Source organism: Bombina bombina, chromosome 4 (assembly GCF_027579735.1).
Source record: "Bombina bombina isolate aBomBom1 chromosome 4, aBomBom1.pri, whole genome shotgun sequence".
Taxonomy (NCBI): Eukaryota; Metazoa; Chordata; class Amphibia; order Anura; family Bombinatoridae; genus Bombina; species Bombina bombina.
This window is the reverse complement of record NC_069502.1, coordinates 186,828,341-186,839,117: the sequence shown is the minus strand read 5'-3', so window position 1 is coordinate 186,839,117 and position 10,777 is coordinate 186,828,341.

Genomic DNA, 10,777 nt, shown 5'->3' with positions numbered 1-10,777 from the left:
CCGGCATGGCCTCACAGGTTTTGGTATGCGGATCTTGTCCGGATGGCATCTTGCCAACCATGGACTCTTCCGTTAAGACCAGACCTTCTGTCTCAAGGTCCTTTTTTCCATCCGGATCTGAAATCCTTAAATTTAAAGGTATGGAGATTGAACGCTTGATTCTTGGTCATAGAGGTTTCTCTGACTCCGTGATTAATACTATGTTACAGGCTCGTAAATCTGTATCTCGAGAGATATATTATAGAGTCTGGAAGACTTATATTTCTTGGTGTCTTTCTCATCATTTTTCTTGGCATTCTTTTAGAATACCGAGAATTTTACAGTTTCTTCAGGATGGTTTAGATAAGGGTTTGTCCGCGAGTTCTTTGAAAGGACAAATCTCCGCTCTTTCTGTTCTTTTTCACAGAAAGATTGCTATTCTTCCTGATATTCATTGTTTTGTACAAGCTTTGGTTCGTATAAAACCTGTCATTAAGTCAATTTCTCCTCCATGGAGTTTGAATTTGGTTTTGGGAGCTCTTCAAGCTCCTCCGTTTGAACCTATGCATTCATTGGACATTAAATTACTTTCTTGGAAAGTTTTGTTCCTTTTGGCCATCTCTTCTGCTAGAAGAGTTTCTGAATTATCTGCTCTTTCGTGTGAGTCTCCTTTTCTGATTTTTCATCAGGATAAGGCGGTGTTGCGAACTTCTTTTGAATTTTTACCTAAAGTTGTGAATTCCAACAACATTAGTAGAGAAATTGTGGTTCCTTCATTATGTCCTAATCCTAAGAATTCTAAGGAGAAATCATTGCATTCTTTGGATGTTGTTAGAGCTTTGAAATATTATGTTGAAGCTACGAAATCTTTCCGTAAGACTTCTAGTCTATTTGTTATCTTTTCCGGTTCTAGGAAAGGCCAGAAAGCTTCTGCCATTTCTTTGGCATCTTGGTTGAAATCTTTAATTCATCTTGCCTATGTTGAGTCGGGTAAAATTCCGCCTCAAAGAATTACAGCTCATTCTACTAGGTCAGTTTCTACTTCCTGGGCGTTTAGGAATGAAGCTTCGGTTGACCAGATCTGCAAAGCAGCAACTTGGTCCTCTTTGCATACTTTTACTAAATTCTACCATTTTGATGTATTTTCTTCTTCTGAAGCAGTTTTTGGTAGAAAAGTTCTTCAGGCAGCGGTTTCAGTTTGAATCTTCTGCTTATGTTTTTTGTTAAACTTTATTTTGGGTGTGGATTATTTTCAGCAGGAATTGGCTGTCTTTATTTTATCCCTCCCTCTCTAGTGACTCTTGTGTGGAAAGATCCACATCTTGGGTAGTCATTATCCCATACGTCACTAGCTCATGGACTCTTGTTAATTACATGAAAGAAAACATAATTTATGTAAGAACTTACCTGATAAATTCATTTCTTTCATATTAACAAGAGTCCATGAGGCCCACCCTTTTTTGTGGTGGTTATGATTTTTTTGTATAAAGCACAATTATTCCAATTCCTTATTTTATATGCTTCGCACTTTTTTTCTTATCACCCCACTTCTTGGCTATTCGTTAAACTGATTTGTGGGTGTGGTGAGGGGTGTATTTATAGGCATTTTAAGGTTTGGGAAACTTTGCCCCTCCTGGTAGGAATGTATATCCCATACGTCACTAGCTCATGGACTCTTGTTAATATGAAAGAAATGAATTTATCAGGTAAGTTCTTACATAAATTATGTTTTTCTGATGTTTTCTATAGTTATCTGATGTTTCCTTTAGTTACTAACAATGTAATATTTTATTATGACAAAAAGTAATTAGGCTGCCGGTCAGCTGGGCCACACTCTTTTGTGCTGCTGATGTCACCACCGACACTGACTTTACTGTTGCGGTACACTCATTTTAGGTTCAGCACCCTGGAAAGTGCTTGCTGATTGGTGGCTACATGTAGCCACCAATAAGCAAGCGTAACCAAGGTTCTGAACCAAAAATGAGCCGGCTCCTAAGCTTTATATTCCTGCTTTTTAAATAAAGATAGCAAGAGAACTAAGACAATTTGATAATAGGAGTAATTTAGAAAATTGTTTGACATTGCATGCTCAATCTGAACAATCTGAATAATATTTTACTATGACAAAAAGTCATTAGGCCGCCGGTCAGCTGGGCCACTCTCTTGTGCTGCTGACTTAACCACTGACACCGACTTAACTGTTGTGGTACGCTCATTTTAGGTTCAGCACCCTGGATAGCACTTGCTGATTGGTGGCTACATTTAGCCACCAATAAGCAAGCGTAACTAAGGTTCTGAATCAAAAATGGGCCGACTCTTAAACTTTACATTCCCGCTTTTTAAATAAAGATAGCAAGAGAACTAAGAAAATTTGATAATAGGAGTAAATTAGAAAGTTGCTTAAAATTGCATGCTCAATCTTAACAATTAAAGAAAAAATTTGGGGTTAGTATCACTTTAATCTGTATTATACTTGTATAAAACAGTGGAACAAAACTGCTGAACATTAGGCATGTTGACTTTTATTTAAATATAGTAACATTTTTACAAAAGGCCTATGTTAAAAATGCACTAATACATTGTATATCCATGGTCCACAAAAAAGTATACACCATTGGTCTGAGATTAAAATATTTGCTATTATTTTTTAAAACTTGTCTATTTTCTACGTATATATTATTTCTGTCAGCTGATGGAGGCAGTTTTTTAATAATATATACAAATTCTTATTTTAATTTTAATTTATACCGGTTTGATTCATTGTTTTCTATAAGCCAATGCAACAAGAAGAATGTTATGAAATCGTTAGAATTAATCGTGGTTTTATTAATTGTATTCCATAAGCCAATGCAACAAGAAGAACAAGTGTCTGTATATACATGTCTATACGGGTGGTGTTATACAAACACAATAAAGAAAGCAATCCACCTTAAAGAATCCATTCCTTAAATAAAGAAATATTCCACCTTAAAATTTCAAAGTGCCAATAACCAATAAACTCACGGAGAGGGGTATTTAATGAGATACAAGGTTGACCTGAAGTATGTTTTGATAAAGCTCTGCTAAAGGGCGATACGCGTTAACATTCACACCACTGGAGCACCAGCACTTTTATCGCCTACTTGAGGAGTCTAAATACTTAGACCAAATAAAAGGGGATCAGAAGAAACTTTGCTTTGAACGGCCGTTCAACACCTGTACTCACGCTGATGATTTTGAGCGTGCTTTGGGACTACCATCCACACGGACGGACGCAAAAGCCAGCCGTCATAGACCTATTAGCACTGCTTGTGCTGAGATCAACGGTTGAAGGAAGAACGCCAAACAGAAACAGCTAATGTGGCGGTGGGTCCGTAAGTAACCGAATACATCTCTGAACAGTTTGAGGCTTTTTTGCACCCGCATAAGGAGTTTACAATAGATAGAGAACACCCGGGTAAAGCTGCGAAGATAGCGAGGGGCCTCTGGAACATTCACTATAAAATTGTGCATCCAACTGTTATCATACTTAGAGGTCAATTTACCTTAACTGAAATTATAAGGATTCGTCAAAGGCACTTATTAAGACATTTTAGGGACTTCAAAAGAAATATCTGCAAAATTTGTAAATGTTGCATTGGCCTTTTTAAATTTATACTTTAAATTTTAAATTTGATATAAAATCACTAATTAATACATAATCCAATTGTAAAGAAATTATTAGTACTTATTTGGTTATTTTACTATTTTATATTTTTTGGGAGACGTCCCTGTGTTTTTATAGGAATTAACAACATTTTTCTGTCTGTGATATATTTTAACAATAAATATTTGTCATATATTAAGATTAGCCATATATCATTCTTCAGTACTTTACTGCTCCTATGTGGAGCACTCCTTATTTATACAATATTAACCCCTTAATGACCGACGACGTGCAGGGTACGTCTGGGAAAAAAAAAGGCAGTTAACGCCTGAGGACGTACCCTGCACGTCGTCGGCTAAACTGAGTGCCGGAAGCGATCAAGATCGCTTCCAGACACTCTTACAGTACTGTGCAGGGATGCCTCGATGTCCAGGCATCCTGCAGTACTGTTCCGGAGTGCCGGGACCGGATTGATCACTTCCGGTTTTGCTCCACGTGGAGCCCGGCAGTATAGCAGAGCATCGGAAGCGATCAGACACGCTTCCGATGCTCTGCTTGTGTGCTAAGTGCCTCGGTGGGTCGAGGCACTTAGGATATAAAATAAAAAAAAAAAAAAAAACGGATAGTAATAAAATAAATAAGCCCCTATATAGCTATTCCAAAATGGCGATGCCCAGTGCATCATGGGGCCCAAAAAAATTATAATAAAATCTCCCATTTGTCTGATCAAGTCAATATTTGTAAATATTGACTCTGATCAGTGTGGATCTCCCTCTCCGCACTTGCAATTTTTTTGGAGAGAGAGAGAGACCTGTATTTAGCAGAGAGAGATTTATTTCTTTGATTTGTTACAAATTTAAAAATCCAAAGGCTCTTTTCAGAGCCATTAACCCGTAGCTTGCCAGTGATCACTATAAATCACTGGCAGTAGCATAGCTGCACTTTTTTGCTGTCTGTGCATTTTTTAGGGGTTAATTTTTTGTTGTTGTAATTTAAAAAAACAAAAAAACAAAGGCTCTTTTCAGAGCCATTTAGATAATTTAATTTAATTTCCAGAGTCATTAACCCCTAGCTTGCCAGTGATCGCTATAAATCACTGGCAGTAGCATAGCTGTACTTTTTTGCTGTCTGTGCATTTTTTTAGGGGTTAATTTTTTGTTGTTGTAATTTTTTTTTTCCAGAGACATTTAGTTAATTAATTTAATTTCAATTTTTTTAGTACATTTTTTCTGTGACAGATACAAAAATGTCACAGAAAAGATATAGTGCTGAGGAGGTGTATGCTATTCTTGCGTCAGAGTCAGATGCCTCTATGTCAGTCTCAACTGATAGTGATGTATCTGTGGCTGCTAGCCCCCCTGCCAGCCCCCCCCTGCCAGCCCCCCCTGCTAGCCCCCCTGCCAGAAGGAGGCGTGTTGCTGCCATTGCCGCTGAAGAGTGGGTAACGCCTCATCTCAGGCCAGATATCCCACCCTTCACAGCAAATGCTGACATAAATATAGATGTGGCAGGTTTTAGCCCCCAACAGTTTCTGGAGATGTTTCTGGGCAATGATGTATTGGGGAACATTGTCGCCCAAACTAATTTATATGCCCATCAGTACCGTGCTGCAAAGCCTGAAACATATTTGACAAAGCAGCAATGGACCCCCATCAATGTGCCAGAATTTAAAAAATTCTGGGCATTGACTGCTGATAGCCCCATCTGCTCTACCCCCATTTTCTCCCAGAGTATGTCGAGGCAGAGGTATGAAATGATTCTGCATTTCATGCACTTCAGCGACAACAGCCTGTGCCCCCCTATCGGGTGCAACCCCAATTTGACAAGCTGTATAAAATCTGCCCCCTGATTACCAACTTTTCTGCCAGGTTTGCAGAGGCTTATACACCTGGAAGGAATATATGCGTTGATGAATACCTGATGAAGTATAAGGGAAGGCTGGGATTCAAGCAGTATATTCCTTCCAAGCGCTCCTGGTATGGGGTAAAGGTGTATAAGTTCTGTGAGAGCGAGACTGGGTATACTCAGGCCTTCCGGGTGTATGAGGGAAAGGATAGGAACCACTGGCAAGATTGTCTGGGACCTAATATTACCCCTAATGAACAAAGGGTATCACTTGTACTTAGACAATTATTATACAAGTGTCCTTTTGTTCAAGCTACTGTATTGCTTTGACACAGTAGCTTGCGGTACTATTAAAAAGAACCGCACAGGTTTCCTAGGACAACTTGTACGCACCCGGCTACGAAGGGGGGAGACCTCAGCTCTGCGCCAAGAGGAGCTGTTGGCACTTAAGTACAGAGACAAGAAGGATGTATACCTTCTTACCACCATCCACACAGAGAGGACGGTGGCGGTCTCTGTACGTGGCAGAGCTGAGATCATAAGGAAGCCAGTGTGCATCAAGTCTTATAACCGGCATATGGGTGGGGTTGATCTGGCAGATCAGCTGCTGCAGCCCTACCTAATTATGTGGAAGACAAGGGCCTGGTACAAAAAGGTTGCAATTTACCTAATGCACATTGCAACCCACAACGCTTTTTTGTTGTTCAAAAAAGCAAACAACGGAATGAAACAGACTTTTTTACAGTTTCAGCTCCAGATCATTTCGGGGATTTTGTACCATGATGCACCTGCTCCCCGGGCGGTGATGGGAGAGAGCAGAGTTGGGGCTACTCATTTTATTTTTAAAATCCCCCCTACTGCCGCAAAGCAGAGACCACAAAAAAAATGCAGAGTCTGTACCAAGAGGGGGCAGAGAAGGGACACTGTATATCACTGTCCTGATTGCCCTGGACAGCCTGGACTCTGCATTGGGGACTGCTTCAAGCGGTACCATACAATGGTCAATTTTTAAAAAATAAATACATTTGCTGTTATTTTTTTTTGGTTATGTTTACTGTTAAAAAAAAATTTTGTATTTTTTTTTTTACTTTTACTGTGCCAGATTTTTACATTTCACTAATCTATTTTTTTCTAAAATGGGGTTGTTTTTTTTTTTTTTTTTTTACCAAAACCCCTGTCAAACCTATGCATGGGGGACATAGGTGTTCTCATGGTGCCTTGCAGAAAACAACCTGAAGTATTTTTTTTTGCACTAACTTACAACAGTCTCTCCTAAATCATAGTCAAAAAGCAGTGCGTGTGTAAAAATGAAAATTGAAAAATTACCACCATCCACTTTCTCCAATTTTTTGGCTAAAATGGTTGCTTCAAAGGCATCAAAGCACACCATATACAATACCTTGGGGTGTCAACATTTCAAAAATATACACTTTCATGGCAATAAATAAAACTGGGGTATGCGCGATAGGCCCCAAACTAAGATAGGCCTATCAGAAGAAATACTCTCACTTTTAATAACTAAAATCACAAGTCATAAAATTGTAACATAACCTTCCCAAAATCCTGGCAAATCTATGCCATAGGTGTACTCAGGGTGCCTAGCAGAAAACAACCTGAAGTATTTTTTTGCAATAACTTTACAACAGTCTCTCCTAAATCATAGTCAAAAAGCAATGTGTGTGTAAAAATGAAAATTTAAAAATTACCACCATACACTTTCTCCAATTTTTTTGGCTAAAACGGTTGCTTCAAAGGCATCAAAGCACACCATATACAATACCTTGGGGTGTCAACATTTCAAAAATATACACTTTCATGGCAATAAATAAAACTGGAGTATGGGATAGGCCCCAAACTAAAGATAGGCCTATCAGAAGAAATACTCTTACTTTTAATAATTAAAAACACAAGTCATAAAATTGTAACATAACCTTCCCAAAATCCTGGCAAACCTATGCATGGGGGGCATAGGTGAATTCAGGATGCCTAGCAGAAAACAACCTGAAGTATTTTTTTGCAATAACTTACAACAGTCTCTCCTAAATCATAGTCAAAAAGCAATGTGTGTGTAAAAATGAAAATTGAAAAATTACCACCATACACTTTCTCCATTTTTTTTGGCTAAAACGGTTGCTTCAAATGCATCAAAGCACACCATATACAATATCTTGGGGTGTCAACTTTTCAAATATATGCACATTCATGGAAACAAATAAATTGGGGTATGTTAAAAGACCCCCAAAAAGACAATAGGCAAAGAAAAAATGCTAAATGTGAAACAAAAATCTCAAACACATGTCGGGCATTTGGCATTACACCCCCCAAACAAGCCAAGAAACCTATGCATAGGTGGTATCACTGTACTCGGGACATGTTGGTGAACACATATCGGGGTCTTCTTTGGCAGTAACACATAACAGGAGCTGATAATTTATGTCTAAAGTACAATGTGTGTGTGAAAAATAACACAAAAAAATGACTGCCCAATAGTTTGACAAAGACTAGTGGTTGAATTAGTGCATTGAAAGTGTTAAAATACCAGCATTTGAAATACCCTAGGGTGTCTACTTTTCAAAAATATATGGTTTGATGTGGGTAAATTACATTGGTCGGCTTCAGAAATGTCCTAAATAGGACATGGGTGCATGGGATGTGAAAATTCCAAGTTGAAAAACTGGAATGTGCCCCCTAAAAATAAGGCCTTTTAGCCCCCAGAGAACCCGACACACCTATACATGGATGGTATCACTGTACTCAGGAGATGTTGTTGAATACATATTGAGGTGTTTTTTGGCAGTAACACATAACAGGGACTGAGAATATATGCCTAAAGTACAATGTGTGTGAAAAATAACACAAAAAAAATACTACCCAAAAGTTTGACAAAGACTAGTGGTTGAATTAGTGCATGGAAAGTGTTAAAATACCAGCATTTGAAATATCCTAGGGTGCCTACTTTTCAAAAATATATGGTTTGAGGGGGGTAATTTACATTGGCCGGCTTCAGAAATGTCCCAAATAGGACATGGGTGCATTATGACAGATGTGAAAAATCCAAGTTGAAAAACTGGAATGCGCCCCCTAAAAATAAGGCCTTTTAGCCCCCAGAGAACCTGACACACCTATACATGGGTGGTATCACTGTACTCAGGAGATGTTGTTGAACACATATTGAGGTTTTTTTGGCAGTAACACATAACAGGAAGTGAGAATCCATGCCTAAATTACAATGTGTGTGAAAAATAACACAAAAAAATGACTACAAAAAGTTTGACAAAGACTGGTGGTTGAATTAGTGCATGGAAAGTGTTAAAATACCAGCATTTGAAATACCCTAGGGTGTCTACTTTTTAAAAATATATGGTTTGATGGGGGTAATTTACATTGGCCAGCTTCAGAAATGTCCCAAATAGGACATGGGTGCATGATGACAGATGTGAAAATTCCAAGTTGAAAAACTGGAATGCGCCCCCTAAAAATAAGGCCTTTTAGACCCCAGAGAACCCGACACACCTGTACATGGGTGGTATCACTGTACTCAGGAGATGTTGTTGAACACATATTGAGGTGTTTTCTGGCAGTAACACATAACAGGAACTGAGAATCCATGCCTAAAGAACAATGCGTGTGAAAAATAACACAAAAAAATTACTACCAAAAGTTTGACAAAGACTGGTGGTTGAATTAGTGCATGGAAAGTGTTAAAAATACCAATAATCCAGTGATACAAATGTTTGCTCTGCTAGGAAGAATTGGTTTGGGGGGGGGGGGGGGAGCTTGAACTGGTGGATGAGTGAACTCTATTAAAACTCCAGAAACTTCAGAAACCTTGAGGCTCTGAAGGTCCAAGGGCAACCTCCTAGTAGGGAAGAAAGTCTGACTGGTACATTGTTCTAGGTACATTAGTGCAAAGTCAGGGATTTTGTAGACATATAGTCAGGTGAATTGTTAAGCTATTATACAGGTGCTAATGATCATCAATTTAATATGTAGATTGAAACAGAAGGAATAAAACTGGGTGAGAACTAACCAAACTCTGCTAACAAGGTGAGGTTGCTAAAATCAGTTACATTTCAAAAGTCATACTCCTTGGTAAGAGTGAACACAGCAACAAGACACAAGGTAGTTATACTGCAACAGCAAGGTCTCTCCCTGGCAGAAATGTCAAGGCAGAGAGGAGTTTTCAGAAGTGCTGTCCAAGCTCTTCTGAAGAAGCACAAAGAAATGGGCAACATTGAGGACCGTAGACACAGTGGTTGGCAAAGGAAAAGACACATCAACCTTCCCTTTGCAATCAGAAAATGTCCAGCGGCCATCAGCTAAAAAGTTGGCAGAAACCACTGGATCCCTGGTTCACCCATCTACTGTCTGTAGAATTCTGGTCAGAGGTGGTCTTCATGGCCAATCCATTCAACTATGCATGAAAACAGGAACTGGGTGCAGAAAATGGCAGCAGTTTCTCTGTACTGGTGAGTCAAAATATGAAATATTTGGCTGTAGCAGAAGGTAGCTTGTTTGCCGAAGGGCTGGAGAGTGGTACAAGAATTAGTGTCTGCACGCAACAATGAAGCATGGTGGAGTTTCCTTGCAAGGTTGGGGCTACATTTATGCAAATGGAGTTGGGGATTTGGTCAGAATTAATGGTCTCCTCAATACTGAAAAGTACAGCAGATATTTATCCATCATGCAATACCATCATGGAGGCATCTGATTGGCCCCAAATGTATTCTGCAGCATAACAACGACCCCAAACATACAGCCATAGTTATTAAGAACTATCTTCAGTGTAAAGAAGAACACTGAGTCCTGGATGTGACACAAGTAAGAACAATATTCACTTTTTTAGATATTGAAGTTGAAATAAAAGAACAGATTCAAACTAGAACATACTTTAAGAAAGTTGATTCTAACAACTATATTCACATCAAAAGCTGCCACCTTGACAAATGGGTATCTAATATACCTAAGGGGTAACTGATGAGAATCAGAAAGAATTGTAGTTTACTTGAAGACTATCAGAAACAAACAGTAGTCTTGAAAGATAAATTCATAGACAGGGGCTATGATGAAATTCACCTGAATGAACTAATTGATCAAATTGAAGTTATGGATAGAGCAGATCTCATGTCTCTGAGACCCAAGAAAGATAGAGGAGAAGAATAAAAACTCTTCATTCCATTTATTAGTAAGTATAGTGAACAGCACAAATGTATGAGATCAATTCTAAATAAACACTAGCACTTAATTAAAAAGGATCATCTACTGGGAGATAAAGTAAAGGAACACCCAGATATCATTTTTAAAAAGACTGAAAATTTTAAAAACTGT